Genomic DNA, 22,783 nt, shown 5'->3' with positions numbered 1-22,783 from the left:
AGGACAATCACTGAGTGGCAAGATGCTGATTTTATAACCAATGATAGAGCAGATGAAAGGAAATCATAAAAGAATAAAGTTTATCTTTCTTTTTCCCCTATACTTCGTAAAGGAATGATGTGTGTATTGTGTGTGCATGTGTGTGTATGTGTGTGTGTGTATGTGTGTGTGCTTTTTCTCTGCAAAACAGTCATAGCAACAACTGAGAATATAAAATTCTCTTTTTCATTCAAGTCCTGGTATCTCTTGGGTTAACCTGTGATAAAGATTTTGGCAAAATAGTCATTTTTGCTAAATTTTCTTGGCTGTTACTTGATAAATTAATAATATTTTGGTATGCCCATTTGCAAATCAAATTGCTCCCACCAAGATATTATCTGGATTGAGTTGGGTAAGACTGTGAAAGTTTATAAAGTAATAGCAGCTCACTTGCTCTACTAGATGAATGAGGGAACAAAGTGCCCAAAGGGAGCATTTGCTTGTCTTTATAATGTAAATATCACTGTCACGTCCAAATCAACTAGTGTAGAATAACTAAATATAGACATAGGAAGAGAATGCCACGATTTGCCTTCTAACTTAGAGAACAGTCTGCTACTCTCCATTAAAAAGAAAATAAAAATAAAAGAGCTGGGGTATTAGTGAAAAGGCTCAGTGGTTAAGAACACTGGCTTCTCTTCCAGAGGTCCCCAGTGTAGATCCTTACAACCTGATGGCATAGGACCATTTGTAAGGGGATCTGATGCCCTCTTCTGGTATTCAGATGTACATGGTAACTAAGTGCTTGTACATTTAAATACTAAATGAATGAATGAATGAATGAATGAATGAATAACTAAATAAATAATTAAAACAATCTTAAAGGAGTCTACTCTAGGGAAGGCTCAGTGGTTAAGAGCAATTGGTGCCCTTCGAGATGTCCTGAGTTCAGTCCTCAGTATCTACACAGTGACTCACAACCATGTATAACTGTCTTCCCACAGAATCTGATGTGCATTTGTTGTCCTCCACTGGTGTGTAGAAATCTATATAAAGGCAAAACACCTATATATATATATATATATATATATATATATATATATATAATACGTAAAAATGATTCAATAAATCTGAGAGGGAGGGTGGGGAAGGAGGGAGGGGGCAGAGGGAGAAAGGGAGAGGAGCCTACAAGAAAGAAAAACAATGAAAAAAATCCTACAAAGGACAAAAATGGTAAAAATTTCATCATCTTAGTGTCATGGAACTGAATCAAGTATCCATCTAGGCTTCTACTTCATTTATTCATGTCTCTGTCACTTTCTGTGTTGATTCAGACATTAGATCATAGGCCTATCTTAAAAATAATTTTTCTTCATAAAACTACTTTTTCTTCATAATAAGTGATTTTTAAAAATAAATTTTCCATTTCAAATGAAAAGAAGTATAACTCTTTTCTCTACTAAAACTATTTTCAAAGAAAATTCTGCACCTCATGTACAGCTTTTAAATTAAAATAGGCTAGCTGATGGAGCAAATGTCTTTGACCCCATTCTCTGAATAAGGTTCCATTACATTATAGATCTTCTGAGAAATTTTCTACACTTCCATAGTAATTTGACCTGACATTATAAAGTCATGGTGAAACAACCTTTGAAATCTAGTTTGGAAGAAAACTAGAGTAGAATCCTGATGAAGCTGACAATTAGGAATGATTCAGAGGAATAAGGATATCAAGCTAAGGAGGGCAGAAACAACGGAATTGCTTTTGAGGACATTATGAATGTGAGGCTAAGAGTAGGGTCTGTATACATCTGCCTTCATGTCAGGTGAGTTAGTGGGCAGTGGCAGGAAAGTGGAGTGGCCTTGGGACTGAGGTTTGGAACCAAGCAGCGTTTATCTGGAACTGAGCCCGACTCCTGGGTGTGGCAATGCACAGGTGAACCAAAAGCTGCTCACAATCCAGTTTTGAAATTAAGGAACAGAATTTCTTATCAAGCTTGCCATTTTTAAACTTGCTATTCTTGGCGCTTGGCATATGATTCTACCAGAATATCCCCCACACATTCCAATAAACAACATCTTTGTAAAGCATTATTTCTCATCATATACCTACATTATATATACCTTAATAAATGTGCATATACATTACTAAATGATGGGTTCTCATTACACTGTTTTCATATGACTATATAATATACTTTGGCCATGTTCACCCCTAATTGTCTACTCTAGCTTTTCACACCCCAACTTGGTGGGCCCTTTGCTTCTTTCTAGTCTAAACAGATCCCACCAGGTAGAGAAAAAAAATACAGTATTAGTGTTTCTGAATCTGTTTAACAGGATGATGTACTGATTTGCCTCCAAGTTTCATTCTTTATGACAAAACAAAACTTCACTGTGTGTATGTGCACATTATCATTACGCGTTCTATATCGGTAGGTATGAAAGTTGACCGCATCATCTGGTTACTGTGCTTACTGGAGCAGTAAATATGAATGTCCCCACATCGCTGTAGTAGAACCATGATTCTTTTAGGTATAATCCCAAAGTGATCCAGCTAGATGAAGTGGTACTGTTAATTTTAGATTACTACAGATATTTTTATATTGATTCCATTAGTGGTTGAACCAAACACTCTCGTCAAATGTGTTTGTGGGTCATTTTTTCATGATCCCTTGCTGACATTGGTTGTTTGCCGTTTAGATGCTAGCCATGCAGCCTGGGGAGAAATGGGCTAATAGTGCAGTTCTGATGAGGTTTTCTCAGTTAGCTAAGGAAGATGAGCATTTCCCAATGAATTTATTGACCATTTTTCCTCTGTATTTCTGAAACTAGCCTACTCTTTTATTTGTCCATTTGCTAATACTATGAGGATTTGGATTTAGTGTAACTGATGCTTTCAGCAAGTTATATTCTGTATATTATTATTAATCCCAATTTCTGTGAAACATCTAATAAATATTTTTTCCATTTTGTATATTGTTTCTTCACACTGATGATTGTATCTTTTTTTTTTTTTAGCTCAGAAGACTTTTAGTTATTAAAATACTTTGTCTTCTTTTTTGCTATTATAACTTTCAAAGTTTAAGGTCTTATGTTGATTCATTTAGTTCTTTGAATGACTAAGTTTCGTACAGGGTGAGAAATTAGAGTGGAATATCAGGCTTCTGAATTTGACTATCCAGTTTATAAAACACGATTGCTAAAGAGAGCATCTTTTATATGTGTTCTCTTCTAATGCATTTTATAAGTCCATCTCCTCTTTGTGTGTGTGTTTATGGCTCTATAGTATAATAAAAAGCCAAGTGTTAGGAAACCATGAGTACGATTTATTTTGTCCTGGGCTCTTGTTGCTAATAAGAACTCTAAAGTATTAGAAACTGGGTAATTTAATGTAAAAGATCTCTAGACATATAAAAGAATGAGACTGGGTTCTAAAGTAATATCAGCAAAATCTTTTGAGTAATAAGCCTGGCAGTTTTGTCAGTTGCCCTAGATCAGCATAGGGACATGTCGCCATTTAAGGATCGAAATGTGGAAGCTTCATCTGGGGTCTCCTGTGCGCTGCTTCACTCGGCAGCAGAGGCAAAGCTTGGGAACACGAAAGAAAACGGATTCTTCTTCCTCACCACGGGCTATACCGACAAACAAACAAACTCATGCTCTTCCCCTCACAGCTTTTCCACAGTAACAGTTATCCGTGGATACAGGCTCAGATCTGTACTAAGATAAGCAAGTAAAACCTTTTCTGAGCTAATGGATGGGTAATGATGCCATCAGTTTTATCCCTTCTGCAACCTCATCCTCAGACACCGTGTTAAGATCCTATTCAAATGTGCATTTAAGTATCAGATACCAGCTAAATGTCAGGGAGAGAGGGATGTTAGACTAGTCTTGGCAGTCTGAAAGAAAGATGTTGTCAAAGGTCATCAATACGTCTGAGAAAACAGGGCTCATTAGCAGCGTCTGTCAGCACCTCCATTTGGAAGTAATTTGGGTATTTTCAGTGACCCAGTCAGCTCCCATTGGCAGGGTAGTGACCTTGGCCAGGGTGAAACCTATTTGCTGTAGTCCCTACAACCTATTGTAGGTAGAACCCAAGATCACAGATGGTAGTGGGTCAGCAAAGAGGAACTTGTCTGTCACTACTATTGAAGATAAAACTCCTCACCAGTGCAATTGAACTGGCACATGGTTTGTGATCACATGAGGCATGAGAGAATTGTTCAAATTTCCTTGACTTTAGAGTCATGGTGTACTCCTGTGATCTCAGAGTTTATGAGTTTGTTAAACACATAGAAAAAAATAGTGTAGCTACTTGAGATTAAGTAACAACTGTACTTTTCAAAAATCGGAACCCACAGCACATTTGCCTGTGCTCCTCCCATGCATTAATTTGCTGAGCAAATAAAAAGATGTTTCTCTGATATTTTTACTCTATGCTTATTTAAACAATTGAATTGACTTCTGTATGAGAAAATACCTTAGTCTTCTCATGGACACAGCACTTTCCATATCACAAAATCATTACAAAATATTTCTACAAGAGAGTATCTTTTTAAAGTGGTAGTTCAAGTAGAAGTCCTTATAACAATCAGAGAAATATTAACCCATTTCGTGATAAAGCCTTGTTAGGTATCTATATATTGATGTGTGTATATGTGTGTGCGCAGATATAGAAAGACACACACACACACACACACATAAACTCTGGACTTTGAGTCTTAGTAATTCTACAAAATAGTAGTTCTACAAAATCAAGGTACATTTATAGCTGGAAAAATTCCTGATGAAAATGCATATAAGCCATTGTAAGAATCTATAAATAGAATGATTAATCAATGTGAAAATCTACATAACTTTCAGATAATGAATGGGTTTTTAGCTACCATAAAATTTCTAAGAAATAGAAACTACTCTTTTCTTTTGATTGCCTAAGTCCAAAGCTTTCTGTTCCCCTACCCTTTTTTTCCTGCCTAGGTTTCCTTTAAGTGTTTTTTGTATCAAATAGGATGAAAAGGACAAAAAAAAAGGGGGGGGGGTGGGGGAAGGAAATGAGAAGAAAGTAAAATATTAATAATCACAAAATTACCTTCAACCTACCAAAGAATAGAGAATAACAAGAGAATTAGTCTTATTTTCTCCTAAAACTTGTTGAAAGCTGGCAGATGTGGCAGATGAATTGATTACCTGCTGGGGACTACTCAGTGTCTGCAGTTCCTGTTAGTGAAGGTTCATGAATGCTGAGGCTCAGGACAAGTGGATGATTAGAACTTGTAGAACTTTGCTTAGTGACAAGACAGATGATGTTTTCTATTCTTGCTTAGATATGTAAATGTACTCCCAAACACAGCACAGCCTTTTCCAAAGAACCCTAGCATACAGGTGTGTGTGTGTGTGTGTGTGTGTGTGTGTGTGTGTGTATGTGTCTTTCTGTATCTGTATTTGTGTGTCTGTGTGTGGGGGCATTATTCAGTTTCTTTCTAAATATGCTCACTTTATCCATTTCATATACCATTATTAAGATGGCTTTAAAGATGATGCATCTCATTGCCTGAAACTTTCTCTAACGGAATTTGTTATACCTCCCATTTAGATAAAGGGGCTTTTATGAAAATTGCCTTAGCTCATCTAATTTGTTCTCTGTTTATACTTTATTGAACTCATTGCCATTATCAGCGGAAACTGCATTAGGTAATTAAGAGACTGATCACAAAGTGTCATGAGCTGCAGCTGAATCTGTGTATCCATTCAATAAGTCCCTGAATGTGCTGAGAGTAGCAGGCTTAGGGAAGTCCACTCTGTGTCTGGATAGGGACAAATTGACTTATGTCACAACAATGGAATTTTCAGATATAAGAGAAAATTGTCAATTATTTAGTTGATTCAGAGCAGGAGAAACAATAATTTTATATTTTTTTCTAAGTCATGGCTTATCTTCTATTAGCAATCTATGAACTCCAAACTTTCTTATTTTCTCAGTCTGAAAGAAATGGCCATTTCTGAAAGTGCTAAAACCACTGTACACACAAATCACTTGATTTGAATCTTTATAGTTCCACTGGCACAAGAGCTGTGCAGCTGTTGTTTGCAAAATTGTCATTTCTTAGGTTAAAAGTTCATGCTACATAAGCAGGGTATGGTCACTGCTCAGGAATCAGATGACCACACCAGAGCTACATTCTATGTAGATCATATAACTTGTTTTGGATGGCCTTCCTTCCAGATGCTAAAATCTGGTGTATTTGTTAAGAGTTGGCTTCAGCCAGACTCACTCTGGAGTTCAGCTTCAACAGACTAATTAAATGGGATCCATCCCAACACATATGTCTCCTCCATGCTGAAAGTGATTTAGTCTCTCGGTGTCAGAAAGTGACCTCTTCATTGGTTTGTACAGTCAGCATGCAGTAGTGTTTGCACCCCACAGAAAGACCTGAGCTATAAACTTCCCAGATGGCTCTTTCAGACAGCCTTTCTTTAGACAAGACTGAAAGAACACTTTAGTCAATTCCAAAGAGCAATTCATATTTAAGATTTTTCTTTTTTTCTCTCGTTCTTTTTTTCATTCATTTTTAAAGAACACATTCAGCGGACTGTTCAAGCTCAATGGGGTGCCCTTGCAGTATGTTTGGAATGTAAACATTTGCTGCAGTTGCCAAGCTGCCACCTGGCTTATCATGTGACCTTTTATGGAGTCTCCAGGAAAAGGCAACCCTGGTGACCACCAGCATGTGGTTTATCCTTTACCAAAAGAAAAATGAGAGTAGTAAATTGAGTGACATGCTCACATGGATTTGACTTCCCTTGGGCATCCACACCTCTGACTGTGCAGGGAATCCATCCCAGGTGCCTCTGAGCCAATGGCACTAGAGCCTGTCTTCCTCTATTGCTTTTGTATCAGCCTCCCCCTTCTAACTATACCTCTTATCTCTTCTTCTCTCTAAATTTTCTCTTTCCCTTCTTTCTTTAATCTCATTTGTAGTAACATCTTTCAATATTGGCTCTGAAGTTTATTAATACAGATGGCTTCCTAGGGGAGGGGGAAATAACAAACAAAGAAAAAAAAGTCTATGGAATACTCATTCCATGCAAAACTTAAAGTATGTGTCTGTAAAAAAAAAATTTAAATGCTACCTCCAGACATTAGAATCATTGCCACAGGTTTTGTATTTACTTATGTAGAAGCATTATATCAGGTGATTTTGAGTCCTTAATATAAGTAACGTCACATAAGCTACTTGAAGAGGTTGCTTTTCTATCTCCATCTTTAAAACCAATGTGTTTTTTTATAAGAAAACATGTCAGTTGGTCATGATTAGTTTAAGCCAAAACAGAGAGAGCAAAGATTACTTCTCAAATACAGACTTACCTTTTTTCTGAATGAGGTAAGAATTTAAATGTTCTATTTTATAGTAAAATGAGCTGATATCACCATAGTTTTCAGAGGTGTTAGAATCTTTGCCTACTGTGAGGATTTAGTTTTCTTTCTCCTTCAGTTTACATAATCATTTTATTCATTTATTACTTTCAAATTATGCACAGGGAAAACACACACACACACACACACACTAGCTGGTAATAAAAGTGTACTAAGGAAATGATCTTATTTAAATAACAATAATTTGCTAATCTTTAGTGTTACACATTAAGAATATGTATGATAGCTACAACAAAATTAATGTTTAAGAAGCTATAATAAAATTACAAATATGTATTGTAGTTTTCATTTATTATTATAGAGTCCTCCAGTTAAGAGAAAAAGAACCAAGGAGAACAAAAGGATACATGAGGAAAAGGGAACAAACAAACAAGCAAAACAGTTAATGTCCGGTGGGAGAAATGTGCTACATGAGCTGCAAGTTTGTCAAGCAAAAGGTTGACAGTCAGGATGACTAAGAAGAAAGCACAAGGTGGAGGGTGATGAACAAGTATTGGCACAAGGGGAGTGACTCGTGCAGATACAATAGCTGGAAGACACAACAAAGTAGCTGACAGAGCATTAGCAAGAATCACCACTCACTAACATGGGTCACAGGACACGAATGGTCAGCTATGGCAAGTGCTGTAACACAGTGGGTTTCATGTAACATCAGAGGTATTAAGAATATAGTGTTAGAAAGCAGGGTCAAAGTAGGCAGAATGAATTAGGCACAGTTTAATTTGCATACCCTGAATGTTCCTGTTTCCTAAACCATGGTGCCCTCTGACACCTGGGGAAAATCCGAAAAGCTTGATTAAAAAGTTGATTGCCTGGAGGAGTAGGTGCTATGCTCAGTATTCTGGAAGAAAGCCTGAACTCTTTGTAAGAATGATGCAGAGGACTAGTTAAAAGAGGGTTGGTGGTGGGAGAGAAGACAATGGGGTTTCTAAGAGAGTGGGAAGGAAGGAAAAGCATTTGTCCCCAAACTGCAGGAGACATCTTGGCTCTTGGGTACATGACAGGCACCTGGAAAGTGGCAGACTTTTCAAGGACCTTGTTTGACTAGGGCTGCTATTTTGAATCTTCCATCCCTTAACATAATTATCCCTTAAAAATCTTGACCCTTACTCTTATAAAGTCCCTATGGGAGTTAAGGCTGCCAGCAAAGCAATGCCAAGACCATCCCTGGAATTCAGAAGAAATAGTTTCTAAAAGTTTGTGTGACTAATGGAGATAAAACTTGTTTATGTCAAGAGTGCATCTCATGCCAATAAAATAGTCACAGAATCTATTCATAAACAATCGTACAAGCATACACATATACACACACTTACACTTGCACACACACACAAACATGCATATGCTCAGGCACAAGCACAGGCATGTACATGCTCACACATGAACACATACACAAATATGCACAAGTTTACACACACACACACACACACACACACACACACACACACACACACATGGAGCAGAGGTGGTAGAGGGAGAGAGGGGGAGGTACTTCCCAAGTTTGTCAAAGTAAAGCTGAAATTATTTGAAGACTAAAGACATGAAAAAACATACTTCAGTTAATTTAAAATATCTCGAGTTTCATCAGGATAGGAGGCCTGTCCACAGGTCTCTGGGTGCTCGGAAGAGTAGCAGGAATGCTCTTCTTTCTAAGTGGAGGGGTGAGTCAACTTCTTCTGCCCACTGTGTACCCCAGTGAGGCCACTCAGAATTCTCACAGTTTAGGTGGTGGTGCTTCCTAAGGTCAGACCCAGCAAAGCTGTATCAGGACTGGACAGTGCCATCGGAACTTATAGCCTACACAGAGAGGCAAACACCCAGAAACAATCCCCTCCAGAGACCACAGTCCCACAGACCCAGAAGAGAGACACGCTCCAGCAGATACAACAAGATCACCTAACATGACCTAACAAGATGGCAAGAGATAAGCACAAGACTCTAAGAAACGGAAAACAAACCAACCTGGCAACATCAGAACCCAGTTCTCCCACCACTGCAACTAGTGGATATCTCAACAACTCACCAGAAAAACAAGATTCAGACTTAAAATCCTACTTCATGATAATAATGGAAATCTTTGAGAAGCACATAAATAATACACTTAAATAGTACAGGAAAGCTGGGAGAACACACACAAACAAGTTGAAGCCCTTAAAGAGGAAACACAAGAATGACTTAAAGAGCTAAAGGAAAGCACAAACAACCAGGTGAAGGAACTGAAAACAGAAGTAGAATCAATGAAAAAAATTACAGAAAAATACAACCCTGAAGTTAAAAAAACCTAGGAAATACATCGGGAGTAGTAGATGCTAGTATCACCAACAGAATGCAAGATATGGAGGAGAGAATCTCAGGAGCAGAAGATACCATAGAAATAACTGACACAACAGTCAGAGAAAATGGAAACTCAAAAAGATTCTAACCTATAACATCCAGGAAATCCAGGACACAATGAGAAGAGCAAACCAAAGGATGATAGGTATAGAAGAGAACAAAGACTCCCAACTGAAAGGTTCAGTAAATATCTACAACAAAATTATAAAAGAAAACTTCCTTCCCTGCCCCTAAAGGAGATGACCACAGACATACAAGAAGCCTACAGAACCCCCTTCCCAACACTTAATAGTCAAAACAACACATGCTCAAAACAAAGAGAATACTAAAAGCAGTAGGAGAAAAAGGACAGGAAACATATAAAGGCAGACTGATCAAAATAACACACACTTTTCAACAGAAACTATGAAAGCTAGAAGATACTGGACTGACATCTTACAGACCCTAAGAGAACACAAGTTCCATCTGAGGTTTCTATATACAGCAAAACTCTCAATCACCATAAATGGAGAAACCAAGTTATTCCAGGACAAAAACAAATTTACACAATATCTGTCCATAAATCCAGCCCTATAAAGGTTAAGATGGAAAACTCAACCACAAAAAAAAACACCCTAAAAAATCAAGAAACTAATACACTTGCAAGAAACAACAAAGAAGAAAAGCACACAAACATAACTCTACCTCTAACAACAAAAATAGCAGGAAACAACATAAAACTATTTCTTAATATACCTAAACATCAATGGACTCAACTCTCCAATAAAAAGACACAAACTATCAGACTGGATGCTTGAAAAGGATCCATCATTTTGTTTCTTACAGAAAACTCAACTCAGCAACAAGAACAGTCACTACCTAAGAGAAAAAGGTTGGGAAAAATCCAAGCAAATGGTTCCAAAACCAAGCTGAAGTAGCAAACCTAATATCAAATAAAATAAATTTTCAATCAAAAGTTATCACAAAAGACAAGGTAGGACACTTTTACACATCAAAGTAAAAATCTATCAAAATGAACTCTCAATTCTGAACATCTATGCTCCAAATACAGGAGCACCCACATTCATAAAAGAAACTCTACTAAAGCTCAGAGCATATACTACACCACACACAACAGTAATGGGAAACTAGAACACCCAACTCTCATCAATGGACAGATCATGGATGTAGAAACTGAACAGAGACACAGTGAAACTAACAAAAGTTAGGAAACAAATTGATTTAACAGACATCTATATAATATTTCATCCTAAAACAAAAGAATATACCTTCTTCTTAGCACCTCATGGCACCTTCTCAAAAAACTGGCCATATAGTTGGTCACAATCCAGGCCTCAACAAATACAAGAATATTGAAATAATCCCATGCATTCTACCAAATCACCATGGACTGAGGCAGGACTCCACAAACAACAAAAACAACAAAAAACCCACATACACATGGAAGCTAAACAATGCTCCACTCAATGATAACTTGGTCAAGGAATAAATAATGAAAGAAATCAAAGACTTTTTAGAATTTAACAAAATTGAAAGCACAATATGGCCAAATTTATGAGATACAATTAAAGCAGTGTTTAGAGGAAAACCCTTAGCTCCAAAAAAGAAAGTGGAGAGAGCATACACTAACAACTTGACAGCACAACTAAAAGCTCTAGAACAAAAAGAAGCAGGTACACCCAAGAAAAATAGATGGCAGGAAATACTCAAACTCAGAGCTGAAATCTACCAAGCAGAAACAAAAATAACTGTACAAAGAATTAACCCAACCAAGAGCTGGTTTTTTTGATAAAATCAACAAGGTTAATTTTATCAGAAATTAACCAGAATAACCAGAAAGTGCAGAGAGTATCCAAATTGACAAAATCAGAAATAAAATTGAAGATATAATAACAAAAACTGAGGAAATTCAGTAAATTATCAGATCCTACTACAAAAGTCTATATTCAACAAAACTAGAAAATCTAGAGGAAATGAATAATTTTCTAGACAGATACCAGGCACCAAAATTAAAGCAGGATCAGATAAACCAAATTGACATCCCATAACCCCTAAAGAAATAGAATCAGTCATCCAAAAGCTCCCAACCAAATAAGCCAAGGACCAGATTGGTTAATGCAGAATTCTATCAAATTTTCATAGAAGATCTAATATCAATTCTCCGAACTATTCCACAAAATAAAATCAGGGAATACTACCCAACTCATTCTTCGAAGCCACAATTATACTCATTCCTAAACCACGCAAAGACCCTACAAAGAAAGAGAACTTTAGACCAATTTTCTTCAGTAAAATTGATTCGAAAATACTCAATAAAACTCTTGCAAACCGAATTCAAAACAAAACGATCATTCACCATGAACAAGTAGACTTCATCCCAGGGATGCAAGGATAGTTCAATATGTGGAAATCTATCAATGTCATCCACTCTATAAATAAACTCAATGTAAAACATCACATGATTATTTCACTAATTGCTGAGAAAGCATTTGACAAAATTTAACACCCTTTCATGTTAGAAGACTTGGAAGGGTCAGGAAGGCTCATACTTAAACATAGTAAGAGCTATAAACAACCAACCAGTAGCCATCATAAAACTAAATCATGAGAAACTTTAAGCAATCCCACTAAAATATGGGACAGACAGCTGTCCACTTTCTCCCTATGTATTCACTATAGTATGTGAAATACTAGCCAGAGCAATAAACAACAAAAAGAGGTCAAATGGGTACAAATTGGCAAGAAAGAAGTCAAAATATTGCTATTTGCAGATGATAAGATACTACACTTAAGAAATTCAAAACTTCTATGAGAGAATTTTTGTAGATGATAAATACCTTCAGCAAACTGGCTGGATATAAAATTAGCTCAAACAAATCAGTAGCCTTCTTCTATTCAAAGGACAAACAGGCTGAGAAAAATATTAGAGAAAGAACACCCTTCACAATAGTCACAAAGAATATAAAATACCTTGGTGTGACCCTAGGTTGTAATTTCCCTCCTTGTGCTGGATTTTCAGTCTATTATCTTTTGTAGGGCTGGATTTGTGGTCAGATATTTTGTAAATTTGGTTTTGTCCTAGAGTATCTTGGTATCTCCATGTATAGTAATTGAGAGTTTTGCTGGATATAGCAACCTGGGCTCACATTTATTTTCTCTTAGAGTCTATATGATGCCTGTCCAGGATTGTCTAGCTTTCATAGTCTCTGTTGAGGAGTCTGGTGTAATTCTGATTGGTCTGGCTTTATATGTTACTAATCATTTTCCCTTACTGATTTTAGTATTTTTCTTTGTTTTGAACATTTTATGTTTTGACTTTTATGTGTCAGGAATAATATTCATCTTGGTCAATTTGGAGTTTTCTAGGCTTCTTGTTTGTTCATGGTCATCTTGTTCTTAAGGGTAAGAAAGTTTTCTTCTATTATTTGGTTGAAGATCTTTACTGTGTATTTTAGTTGGTGTTCTTTGCCCTATTATCCTTAGGTTTGGTCTTCTCATTGTGTCCTGGATCTCCTGGACATTTTGGGTTAGGAGCTTTTGGATTTTTGCATATTATCTGACTGTTGTATCTATGATTTCTATGTTGTCTTGTGCCCCTGAGATCCTCTCTCCCATCTCTTGTATTCTGTTAGTGATGCTTGCATCTATGACTCCTGATTTCTTTCTTAGGTTTTCTATATCCAGGGTTTTCTCTTTTTGTGATTTCAATATTAATTCTATTTTGATTTTCAATTCCTTCACCTGTTTGGTTGTGTTTTCCTGTAACTCTGAGTGATTTTTCCTGGTTCTCCTGTATTTGTTTAAGGGAGTTTATTCATGTGCTTCTCAGGGATCTTCACCATCATCAGGAAGTATGGTTTTAAGACTAAATCCTGATTTCTTGTGTGTTGGAAAATCCACTACTTGCTGTGGTGGGAGAACCAGGTTGTGATGTTCTCAGGTTGTCTTGGTTTCCATTGCTTAGGTTATTGCGCTGCCATTTTGTTACTAGTGATTACAGGTGACCTTGTTGTCTTTGACTGGATCTTGTCTCTCCTGTGTTTCTGAGGGCCCATAGGCACAGGAAAAAGACTGCTCCTGGGTGTTTGGCTCTTACAGACAGGCAGTGAGTTCTGATGGCAGTGACTTGTTTGTGTCACTGTGGGCTCAGGTCTTAGAGCAATTGCCAGACTGCTCTGGGAGCTCATCTGTCTGTACACAGGTTCTGAGTCCTGTTGTCAGTCACACAGCTCTCTCTCTGGGCCGGAAAGTACCTGATCCCAGAGTGCACCACTCTATCTGTGCTCTGAGAGGTCCCATGAGATCACTCCCCAGAGAGCTGGTATGGGTGCAGGGCTGACTCACTGTTCCTCAATGATTACCAGGCTGTTCTGTGAGCTCAGCTGTCTATATGTAGGGCTTGAGTCCTGTTGGTGGTCACATAGCCCTCTCTATGGGTCAGAAAGGTGATTAGTATTGTTAATGGTCATTGGAAATAGTACTCAGATCATCAGGGGAATAGTACCTTTAACAATTTAAATTTCACTCACATCCAACATGAAATAAGCCTTGCCAAATTAGAAAGTGTCTTTGTTACCTTAAAATACTTTTACCTTGCTTCTTAAGCCCATGAAATATTAACATTCTTGGGGTTCCATTTTGCATGATCCTCACAGAGCAATGACTAAGTATGGGTGTGACCTTGTGCAACAGAATGAGATAGTAATGAAGAATTCTAAGTCTTGGCTGTGTATAGAAAGCTTGGGGATTTAGGAAATGATTAACTGTCATTCCAAACTCTTAGCCCACTGCACTCCTTAGTTCAGAAAAAGAAAGGGTTTCCTGTCCAGCACAGATGTTAATCCCTGTTGGCAATGAGAGATATCCAGGAATTCTGGGCTGTACTTTTAATTCTCCAAGTCCCTCAACCTGATGCAAAGCCACTGAGGAATAATGACTCAAGAAGATGATGAAGAAGTTGGCAGGATCCGGATCACATTCAAGCCAGGGGAAAGAGGGTTCAAGGTGGGTGTGCCTGACCATGAGGTGTGTGCTGTGCTGCATGTGCCACAGAGAACTTGTGGGATCCGAGCCACAAGATGCTCCTGAGACCCAAGGCATCAAGTTGAGTCACGTATGCACAAAGAGGAGGACAGTTAGGTCAGGGAGAATTGAATTGTGAGCCAGAGATGTTTGGTAATAATAAATAGAAATTCATACCAGGCACGACAGCAGCATCTATCACACTTTCAGCATTTGGAAATGCTTACTCTTAGCATGATTATTACAGCTCTGACCAGAAATCCCACTGTTTGCATATGGTGCACTGATGTTCTTACAATACTTCCCAGAGCACTGTCTTCTACTTGGAATGCAGCTAGAGATAGCATATTTTCTGGCTCAAATTCTTCACTGTTGGGTAGAATTTTACTCTTAAAGAGAACAATTAAAAACAAAATGCCACTCTAAAATTACTTACTACGTGCAGGCAACACAAGTTACAAGGGTTCAGAGAATTCTGTCTCAAGATCTTAGACCCCCCCGAACACACAATGTAGATGTGACTGAACCCAACTGGGGCGCTAAAGTGATTTAAGTTACCTAAGAATTATCCTAGTTGAAAATAATAAGAAATGTGTTCAATGTAGCACACTATGTTGTTCTGCAGTAAGCAATTTATCCTCAGAAAGGTGCCTTGAAGTACCCTCAATGTTTCTGACACAGGACAGAGTCAGTATTGACCATTAGGCTTTACCCTCACGGGCTGGCAAGAGTCAACACATGCTGCCTTGAAGTTGTGCATTTTCACAAAAGTCTTCTTGTTTATCTCAGTTCTTTGCCTATAGTAAAAAAATGTTTTTCTATTTCCACTCTGTGCTCACCATTTATTATTACAGCAAATTAAATGACAAAGTTTGACTTATTCACCTAATACAGTGACTTCCAGGTTTGTTGGTGACTTTGCAAATGACAATATGTCTTTTTGGTAAGGTCCAGCATTGTTACATTGTACCACTCCCACATCCAGAGTTATTCAAGTTCTTTATTATTGTTCTTTATCATTATTATTTACCATTGAACAACATTTCAGTAAACAAAAACTACAAACTTTTTATGTTTAATTCAAGTTCATTTATTTTAACTAATATATAAGATATAAAATTGCATGTACTTACCTTACTGTCTCCCAACTAAATCAACTTGCCAATGGTAGACTTACACACATATATCATGTATCATGTGATATTTTGATCCATATATTCATCATGCAAAACTTAGATACGGTTAAACATATCTGACTCTTCAAATATTATTGTTAAACTGACCATTTAGAACCAGTTCTTATAATTGGGAGACTATTCCATGTGAATAGCATGGCAAAAAGTTTTCATCAATTATTAGTACTCTTTGCCCATCCATTCTCCAGTTCTAGCCTCTTCTGTCATAATTTATTCTACTCTCAGACACACGGTGATCAGGTAAAGAGAAACAATCAGTAGATGTGACTGTGTCACTTCTGTGCTTGAGTTGTTTCACTTACCATAATGACTTTCAATTGTATCTACGTTGTTGCAATGACAGGACCCTGTCATTTATAGGAAACACAATTCTAGGTACCATATTCTCTGTTTATCTATTGATAGGGCATTTAGACTATATTTCCTAGCTTTGAAAATAGAATGCAAACAAACATATGGGTGCAGATAATTAATTACCTATTTGGATATATATGTTTTTTAACCTAGTCACTTTACATCCTACTCACTTCAACCCTCCCATAGTCCATCCCCAGTGACACATGATTTTACAGTGGAAAGGTAGGTGAGAAAGAGGCTAGAGGCGCAGAATAAAAGACAGGAGGGGAAAATGAATGAAGGAAGAGAATTCAGAAGCAACATGGAAATGATGTGAATGTTTCTCTTGACATGTCTATAGCTTGGTGAGGTGGTCATGATTATTTTTAAAGGTTTCTATGGGTCTAACCTATCTCACATAAATGGGCAGTTTGTATCTTTGTCTATTGGTTGTAAGCTTATTGTGTAGAGTGTTTTTGGATTGAGAATTTAACATAAAAACCTGTTTAATAAATCAATGGTTGTGAGCCATGTTTGTACCACGCAATGTAGGACAGGAAGACACTAGGACAGGCGTGTTCACTTGGGGCAGAAGCAACAGGGGTGGTGAAGAAACCACTCCTGAGTTTTTAGAAGTGGCATAGACCACCAAGTTTAAAATATCCATAATAGCTGAGCAGCCAGAGAAGACTCAGGAGCACTCTCACTCCTGAGCCCATGGATGAGTTCACATTTCATCACCAGTAACATCAGGGGAGAGGCCACCAGAAACTCTCAGGGCACAGGTGGCAAAATGCAGCTTGGGAACAAATGGCTCCAGCCCAAAGCCAGAGATGGCCTACTGCCATATGAACTCATAGTCTACCCATAGAGAACTAACCATCCAGGAGCAATCTTCTTCCTGAGCCCACAAGCCCACAGACCCACAGGAGAGACAAGCTCCAGACAGAGATAACAAGATCACCTAGCACTGATGGGTTTAAGATGGAATCTCAGAGTTGTTCTGATTTTGCATTTCCCTAACAACTAAGGACTTTTGAATATGTCTTTAAGTTCTTGTTAGCCATTTGAGATTCCTTAATTGAGAATTTTCTGTTTCACTCTGTGCCCCATTTTTAATTAGATTATTTGTATTGTTGGTGTTTAAATTCTTGAGTTCTTTCTATTTTTAGATATTAGTTCTCTGTCAGATGGAGGGTTAGGGAAAATTATTTCCCAATCTGTATGCTGCCAATTTGTCCTAATAACAGTGTTCATTGCCTTACAGAAGCTATCCAGTTTCATGCATTTCTATTTATCAATTATTGATTTTAGAGCCTGACCCATTGGGGTTTTGTATTTCCCACTTTCTCTTCTATGAGATTTAGTGAATCCAGCTTTTTAAATTTTTTATTCATCATTCTATTCATTTACATATTAAATGATATCCCACTTTCTGCTTTCCTCTACATCAACCCCCATCCCATATCCTCCCTCCCCCTCCCCTTTGCCTGTGAGAGGTTGCTCATTCACCCTATCCTACCCCACCACTCCAGCATCCTCCTTCCCTGGAGCATAAAACCACTCTGGGGCCTAGGGCCTCCCCTCCCCTTGCTGTTAGGAAAGACCACCCTCTGATATATATGTATCTGGAGCCATGGAGTCCTCCATGTACACTACTTGGTTGGTGGTCTAGATACTGAGAGAGCAGGGTGGTCTCGTCATCCTTTGTTGTTCTTCCAATGGGTTGCAATGCCCCTCCTATTCTCTAGCCCTTCCATCAACTTCCCCAACCAGGTTCCCTGAACTCAGTCTGATGGTTTGCTCCAAGCATCCACCTCTGCATTGGTCAGTAGCTGGCTGTACTTCCCAAGGAACCACCACACCAGGTTCCTGTCAACAAGCTCCTCTTGACCACTGTAACAACATATGGTTTTTTGTCTGCTCACATGGTGGATCCCCAGGTGGGGCAATTCCCAGATAACACTTTAGTAAGTCACTGTTCCATTTTTTTTTCACTTTTTTTTCTTTTTTGGACCAGAATATTTCTGGGTTGGAAATGTTGAGATGGGTGGGAGGACCCATTCCTGGACTGAGGACCATGCCTATCTACTGGAGGTGATCTCTATAGGTTCTACCTCCCCCTTCTCTATCTGTGTCAGCTAAAGTCATCCCCACTGGGTCCTGGGACCCTCAAATTTACTTGGTGTGTGGGGCCCTTCACTGGCTATCTCCAGTTTCTCATCTCCCCTGCTATATTTTTTGTTCCATTTCCTGACCCTTAGTATCTCTCTTCTACCCCTACCCCCAGTTCCTGATACTGAACCCCTTATTCTTTTCCATCCTCTCTCTTTTGTCAGGTCCTTCTCTTCCTGCACCTCCCATAATCATCTTGTTTCCTGCTTAATGCAGGACTGAAGAATCCACACTGTGGTCTTCTTTCTTCTAAGCTCCATACAGTCTGTGTGTTGTATCATGGGCATTGTAAACTTTTGGGCTAATATGTACTTATCAGTGAGTACATTCCATGTGTGTTTCATGTCTGAGTTACATCGCTAAGATTGAAATTTTCTAGATCCATTCATTTGCCTGAGAATTTCATAAAGTTACTATTTTTAATCAGTGAATATTATTTCATTGTATAAATGTACCATATTTTCTGTACCCATTCTTTTGTTGAGGTACATCTAGGTTGTTTACAGATTCTGGCTATTATAAAAAAGGCTACTTTGAACATGGAGGAGCTTATGTCTTTGTTATATGTTGAAGCATTTTTTGGTTATATGCCAAATATTTTTAAGGAACCACCAGACTGATTTGCAAAGTGGTTTTACCAGCTTGCAATCCCACCAGCAATGAAGGAGTGTTCCTCTTTTTTCATATCCTTGCCAACATCTATTTCGCCTGCCATTTTGATGTTAGTCATTCTGATTGGTGTAAGGTGGAATCTCACAGTCATTTTTATTTGCATCTCCCTGATAACTAAGGATGTTAAACAATTTTTAAGTGCTTTTCAGCTATTTAGGATGCCTTGGTTGAGAATTCTCTCTTTAGTTCTGTACTCTACTTTTTAATGGGGATATTTGTTTCTCTGGAGTCTACATTCTTGAGTTCTTCCTATATTTGGATATTTACCCTTTATCAGATGCAGGGTTGGTAAAGATCTTTTCCCAGTCTGTAGGTCCTAATGAAAGTGGGAGAAGCTTTGCCATTTTATGAGGTCCCATTTGTCAACTGTTGATGTTAAAGTATAAACCATTGGCTTTCTGTTCAGGAAGATTTTCCTTATGCCCAAGTTTTCAAGGCTCTTCCCTACTTTCTCTTCAGTTAGATACAGCATATTTGGTTTTATTTGGAGTTCCTTGATCCACTTGTACTTGAGCTTTATATAAGAAGATGAGAATGGATCAATCTGCATTATTCTACAATTAGATGGCTCATTGAACCAGCACTGTTTGTTGAAAATGCTGTCTTTTTTCAATGGGATGCTTTTTGCTTTTTTGTCAAAGATCAAGTGAACATATGTATGTGGGTTAATTTCCGGGTCTTGAATTCTATTCCATTGATCTAACTGTCTATCTCTGTAGCAATACCATGCAGTTCTTATCACTATTACTCTGTACTATAGCTTGATGGTGATTCCCCCAGAATTTCGTTTATTGTTGAGAATAGTTTCGGCTCTCCTGGGTTTTTTATTATTCCAAATAAATTTGAGAATTGTTCTTTCTAACTATATGAAGAATTGAGTTGGAATTTCGATGGGGATTGCATTAAATTTTTAGATTGCCTTCAGTTAAGGGATCATTTTTATTATATTAATCTAGCCAGTCCTTGATCATGGAAGAACTTTCCCTTTTCTGAGGTCTTCATTTCTCTCTTCAGGGATTTGAAGTTCTTGTCATACAGATTTTTCACTTGCTTGGTTAGAGTCACAAGAATATATTTTATATTATTTTAGGCTATTGTGAGTGGAGCTGTTTCCCATATTTATTTCTCAGCCTGTTTATCATTTGTATAAAGGAAGGGAACTGATTTATTTGGGTTAATTTTATATCCAGCCTCTTTGCTGAAGTTGTTTATTAGCTGTAGGAGCTCTCTAGTAGAAATTTTGGCATTACTTATGTTTATACTAGGAACAGCTCTAGCCCCTAACCCTGGCAGAGGTGCCGTCCACAGGTGACAGGGACCCAGTACATTTGTTGCCATGGAAAAGGCCGACCATTCACAGCATACACTGGTCCAGATACCCACCTACACATGGAGATATGTTATGTCACAGCCCAAATAAAAAGCTGACATCACTCTTCATCAGTGCTCTTTCCTCTCTCTCCTCTTGTTCCCATTGTTTCATTAAACCTCTCCTAAGTGGAACCATGTTGGCCTGGTGTGGTTTGTCTGGATGTGATCTGTGATTTCTATGCTAACGTTGAGATCTCCTCAAGACTGTTCCTGGTGACTGGCTTGACCAGTGGGGCTGCCTCTAGCTTTCCTTCTGGTCGAAGATACTGCATGCCTCTGTCACTACTGCTGTGTCACCTGAATTTGACCTGCTATTGCTTTTTCTTGGTACTAAAAGGACTGCATTTCTGCCATGTCTTCCATCATGCTAAAGCCATGTGTCCCACCTGAATTCAATCACCACCTGCTGGCTGCTGTAGGACTTACAGGGTTCCACCACTTGAGTTGCTCTATAGCCATGTAAGACACACAGATTTCTATATGAGGCTCTGCCTGCCGTGGTCCATCACATGTTGCTAGCTCTTGTCAAGTAGGTCACTTAGCCTTCAACAACCTTTCACCTTTCACATTTCCTGCTAGCAGACTGCCAAAACCTTTACACAAATGCTGGTAGATGGGTACTTCTTTTTCCTCCAGCTGACAAGGAGGACCCCCAATTTTCCAAATAGGGCCTGGCCAGCCTTTATGGGGTAAGGGAATTGGTCCTCCATAGCCAAAGTGCAAGATAAGACTTTGACCATTGGGTGAATATATTCTCAAAAGCCATTCCCATCTTGTCTCCCCATATACAAAGATAAAGAAATGTCCCAGATTTAAGCACCACTGTTATAAAAAGATAGAGAGTGGAAAATGGGAATATGTTCTATGGAGGTGTGGTGAGGTATGCAGGGGAGGGGGAATGCCTTTGGTGGACCCATGTTGGGCATCCCTTCCCCCTGAGGGACCAGCCATAGAATGGTATAGTATAGAATAGAGATTATTCAGGGGATGGGGAGGCGAGTTAAAAGGGTAGTTGTAGGTTGATATCAAGGTGGTACATAATTGGAGGGTAGGGAGGTAGGCAGGGAAAAGTCTAGGAAAGCAGAAGAGGACACAGTAGACAGGGATTCAAGAAGGAAGAAGACATGGATGTTTTACTCTTTGTATATCTAGTTTGAAAAGGTTGTTATGATTATTTCTAAGGGTTTCTATTGGTCTAATTTATCTTATCTGAATGGGGAGTTTATGTCTTTGTCTGATAGTTATAAGCCTATTAGGTTTTGTGGATTGAGAATTTAACATATAAACCTGTTTAATAAGGTAATGATTGTGGAGTCATGTTTATACCGGGCAGTGGAGGAAAGTGAGTGAAAGCAATATGCAGGGGTGGTGGAGTGAAGCGTTCTTGAGCTCTTAGAGGTGGCATGAAATCACCAAGTTAGCAATCCTCACAGTGCCGTGTGGTTCCCCAAGTGCCAGCACTAGGACAGGATAAAAGGTTTCCATCTTTTTAATCTTTACTGAAACAGGTAGTGGGGGTAGAGAGAGAAGAGGAGTAGAGGAGAAGAGGCAGGCCATGAGCACTTGGAGAGAGAAGGGTAAAGGGAATGGGGAAAAGAGGGACAAAGGGGTAATAGCAAGAGAAGCAAGACCAAGAGCAAGAGAGCAAGAGAGTAAGGAAGGGGAAAGTAGCCACTTTTATAGTGTCAGGTAACTGTAGGGTGGATTTTGGACAGAATCTTTACAACTAACACAATCATATCATCTGAGAATAGTAATATCTTGACTTACACCTTGCCAATTGTATCTATCCCTTTGCTCTTCTTTTGTTGTCTAATTGCTCTGGATAGAACTTTGAGTACTTTAATGAATACTTAGGGAAAGAGTACATATCTTTGACTTGACCCTGATTTTAATGGGAATGCTTTCAGTTTCTCTCCATTTAGTTTGATGTTAGACAGTTGTTTGCTGTATATTGCTTTCACTATATTTAGGTATGAATCGTGAATTCCTGACTCTATAATACTTTAAAAATGAACAGGAATTGTATGTTTGTCAAAGATTTTTTTAAGCGTCTAATGAGATGATCATAATTTTATTTCTATGAATATATTTATATAGTGGATTACATTAATGGATTTTTATACTTTGATCCATTCCTGCATTCCTGAGATTAAGCCTACTTGATCATAATGGATGATAATTTTGATGTATTCTATAATTTGGTTTGCAAAAATTTTATTTCTGTATTTTTGTATTGATATTCAAAAGGGTGGTCTGT

Source organism: Micromys minutus, assembly GCF_963924665.1.
Source record: "Micromys minutus genome assembly, chromosome: 23".
Taxonomy (NCBI): Eukaryota; Metazoa; Chordata; class Mammalia; order Rodentia; family Muridae; genus Micromys; species Micromys minutus.
Note: the sequence above shows the minus strand (reverse complement) of the source record.